Raw genomic sequence first — 4,675 nt, 5'->3', positions numbered from 1 at the left:
TGTTACACCCGCCGACGGTATACCCCAGGAGATTGAGACGCCGGCTGCACAGTTGATGCATGACCTGTACTCGGTATTTTACTTCCCTCTTTGACTTGCTTGTTTTTTATACTTGCTTTTATTTTTATACTTGGTTTTATTTTCAGCTCTGAGCGATTTTTTCTTTCAGGTGACGCAATCTGCTACCGAGCTTGTGGAGTTCTATCGGAGTTATCAACGTCGTTTAAAACGATCGCAAGCTGAGAAAGAGAAGCTTCAGACTGACCTTGCTGAATTGGTCAAGACTGAAGGTGACTGCCGGAAGGAGATTGCGAGACTTGAGCTGGATGTTATTGCCGCAGGCAAGAAGAAGGCTGAACTAGAGCTTCTTCCAGCCAAGTTGACGGCCGAAGAGCAGAAGACGGCTGAGCTGCAGATTAAGCTGGATGCGGCGCTGCAGGCAGCTCAGGATGCTGAAAAGGCTGCTAAGGATGATCGCAAGGTTGTGGCGCTGAAGGCTGTGCAGAAGTTTATGAATTCTGACTTCTACTGCGAGGAAATGAAGGGGCGCTACAATGGTGGGTGGACTGCAGCCCATCGTTGTGCCGTCAAAGCCTTGACGCTGACTGAGGCTGCCTGGGGTAAGGTGGAGGTATCCTATGAAGAGGGTGGCCATGTTGATCCGACTGGCATGGAGACCCAGACCTTCCCAGACATCGTTATTCAAAATGCTGACCCTCGCCTTCTGCCAGACAGAGAGATTCCTGAGTCTGCTTACTGGAGTGATGCAGACGGCTCAGCTTGACGGTCTTGGCAGTCATCACCAGGCTCTTCCTTTGGCTCTTCCAACAGTTTTTTCAGGCCTCATACTTGCTAATGTCTGTTGGTAGTTTTTGAATATCATTTAGCGGATGTAATTTATAAACAATTTCTTTTTTGGTACCTTTTAGCTGTTTGTGGCACTTGTCTTTTGCCGTGTATTAATTGTTTCAAGAACGTTGTTTTCGTCTTGACTGCGCCGTTTGTGGCGTATGTTTGTGCCTTTTAGCAGCTACTCACTCCGCATTTAGCTATTTTTGGGTGGTGGCTGTCGTCCCTGTGTTTGTTAACATTTATGTGATGCACTTGATGGATTATTCGCTTGTTTTATTCTATGCCATTTGTCACGCAGTGGCGTCTTCTTGCCTTTGATTTTATTATATATCGCATCTTGCCTCTTTGTTGATTGGGCCAATGTGTTCAACCTTTGCTTTTGTTTATGTCGTATTTTGCATCATTGCTGACTGAGCCAATGTGCTCAACCTTAGATTTCATTTATATCGTATCTTGCATCATTGCTGACTGAGCTAATGTGCTCAACCTTTGATTTCATTTATGTCGTATCTTGCATCATTGCTGACTGAGCCAATGTGCTCAACCTTTGATTTCATTTATGTCGTATCTTGCAACATTGCTGACTGAGCCAATGTGCTCGACCTTTGATTTCATTTATGTCGTATCTTGCAACATTGCTGACTGAGCCAATGTGCTCAACCTTTTATTTCGTTTTTGTCGTATCTTGCAACATTGCTGACGGAGCCAATGTGCTCAACCTTTTATTTCGTTTTTGTCGTATCTTGCAACATTGCTGACGGAGCCAATGTGCTCAACCTTTTATTTCGTTTTGTCGTATCTTGCAACATTGCTGACTGAGCCAATGTGCTCAACCTTCTAATTTGTTTTGTCGTATCTTGCAACATTGCTGACTGAGCCAATGTGCTCAACCTTTTAATTCGTTTTGTCGTATCTTGCAACATTGCTGACTGAGCCAATGTGCTCAACCTTTTAATTCGTTTTTTCGTATCTTGCAACATTGCTGACTGAGCCAATGTGCTCAACCTTTTAATTCGTTTTGTCGTATAGTTTACCTGGAATATACTTGTAGCTCATATATTAGATTTCAAAATATGGCACTGCCGGCCCTACTACATCATTTTTTCATACAACTTCATACATGGAATTTTCTTAAAGTATCTGTGTTCCATGAGTTCTTCAGCGGTGTTCCATCCATCTCCATTAGTCTGTACGGTCCAGCTACCACTTCTTCCCATATCTGATAGGGCCCTTCCCAATTTGCAGTCAGCTTTCCTTGTTTTTGAGCCTTGCCGGTTGCTGCCGTCCGGCGAAGTACAAGGTCGCCTACCTCTAGATTCCTATGTTTTACTCGCTTGTTGTAGGCCCTGCTCATTCTGTTCTTGTATGCAGCCGACTTAATTTCCGCCTGCAGTCTGACTTCTGGTAAGAAATCTAGCTGGTGTCTGAGTAAGTTGTCGTTTCCCTGTTCTTCATAATGCTGGATGCAGAAGGTGGGTAGTGCTACTTCAGCCGGTATGACTGCTTCTGATCCGAAGCATAGTTTGAAAGGGCTCTCTCCCGTTGCTTCTTTAACCGTCGTTCTGTTACCCCATAGAACCTCTGGGACTGTGTCTGCCCACTTGCCTTTGAACTCATCCAGCTTTTTCTTAAGGGCTACGAGTATTTGTTTGTTTGCAGCCTCGGCTTGCCCGTTGCTCTGTGGGTGGCAGACTGACGCGTATGCGAACTTGATCCGGTAGTCTGCCAAGAATGCTCGTATAGGTTCGCAGTCGAACTGGCATCCATGGTCGAATACTATTGCTGTCGGTATTCCAAACCTTGTTATGATGTTCTTCCAGATGAACTTCCGTACCTGGTTGGCTGTTATCTTTGCTACCGGCTCGGCCTCAATCCATTTTGTGAAGTAATCGACGGCAACGATCAAGAACTTCCTGCCTCCTGAGGCTGTTGTGAAGGGTCCTACAATATCCATTCCCCACTGGGCGAATGGAATTGGATTCAGAATGGGCATCAAGTCATTTGCTGGCATACGTATAACTGGGGCAAACAGCTGGCATTTTTCACATTTCTTGACGTAGCTCTGTGCGTCTTCGAGCATGGTTGGCCAGTAGTAACCTTGTCTTTGGCAGATCAAGGCTAGTGTTTTTCCTCCTACATGGTTTCCGCATATTCCTTCATGCATTTCTTCGATTAACCTTGCGAACTCGTATGCCGTCAAACACCGCAGCAGGGGGAGGCTGAATGCTCTTTTATAGAGTTGTCCCTGATATATGACGTACCAGCAGACGTCTTTTTTGATTTTCTTTGCCTCCCTGACATCAGCCGGGAGCACTCCAGTCGTCTTGTACGTCCAGATATCGTCGTACCACTCTCTGTTTGCCGTGATGACCATTATTTCTTTTCCTTTTTCTTCCGTACTCCTTCTGTGCATGATTTCTACCATTACTGATCGACTGAGCTCGATTGCTTTCGAACTGGCCAGTTTTGCTAGGCTGTCTGCGGCAGTGTTCAATGCTCTAGGGACCAACTTGATCTCAAAAGCCTCTAATTTCGCTGTCAGCGTCCTCAGTTTTTCTTGATATCGCCGCATTGACGGCTCTTTTGTTTCATACTCTCCCGAAAACTGATTTGCTACCAACAGAGAATCTGTTGTCATTACTGAAGGAAATAATGCCCTTGGTCCAAGTATGCATTCAATGTTAAGTCTAATAAATGCGGTTCAGTATTAATTAACAAGTTAATAATTCAGTGAGATCAAGCGAGCTGAATGCCTAGCTAGAGGCCGCTTCAGTTCAAGTGGAATTAATGATATTAATCCACAGCTTACTCTTGACTGAACCCGTAGGGTCACACAAATAGTACGTAAACGGATCAAGTATTTAATGGCATTAAATACTCTATCTATGGATAATCGGAATCGACGGATCTTGATTTCAGTGGGAGCTGAGATCGTCACAAGCAAGAAATGAATACTCCGGAAACGATGATATTGCCGGAAACGGAAATATGGATCGTATCGGAAATATAAATATTATCCAAGTCGTAGATGTTGCCGGAAACGGAAACATGGTACGTATCGGAAAATATTATCGGAAATGGAAATATTGCCGGAATCGGAAATATTGCCGGAAACGGAAATATTGTCAGAATCGGAAATATTATCGGAATCGGAAAATAATTCCGGAAATGGAAATATTAAATATTTGTTCGAAACGGAAATTAATTCCGGAATCGGAAATATTAAATATTGTTCGTATCGGAAATGAATTCCGAAACCGGGAATTTTATCGGAAGCGTATCGTACGAATAAGCATCGGACGAGGCCTGCCGGACGAAGGCCCAGCACGAAGTCAGGCCATCGCCCAGCAAGCAATGGCGCACCACAACACAGCCCAAGGCTGCGGCAGGACTACCGCAAGGTAGGCCCAACGCGCAGCTAAGGCCATGGCAGCCTCGTGGGCTGCGGTAGCTCGCATGGGCTTCGTGGGCGTGTGGGTTGTGCGCGGGCATGGCCTGCATGCTTGCGGGTCATGCTCGTGTGTGTTTGTGTCCATGCATAATTCCTAAAACTATTAGGATTTGATGTATGATTAAATTCCTATTCCTATTAGGATTATTTAATTAATTAGAGTCCTTGTAGGATTCTAAGTTTAATTAAATCGTATCCTACTAGGATTCCAATTCCCTTTCCAAACCTCTATAAATAAGGGCCTAGGGTCATAATTTATACGCACGATTGAAGTATTCAAAGGGTAAGTTTTTGAAAGAAAATTCAGCCACACTCTTGCCCTAATAGCCGAAAATTCCTAAGCACCTTAAGGGCGATTCTAGTTGGTCAATC

Source organism: Spinacia oleracea, chromosome 5, assembly GCF_020520425.1.
Source record: "Spinacia oleracea cultivar Varoflay chromosome 5, BTI_SOV_V1, whole genome shotgun sequence".
Lineage (NCBI taxonomy): Eukaryota > Viridiplantae > Streptophyta > Magnoliopsida > Caryophyllales > Amaranthaceae > Spinacia > Spinacia oleracea.
Note: the sequence above shows the minus strand (reverse complement) of the source record.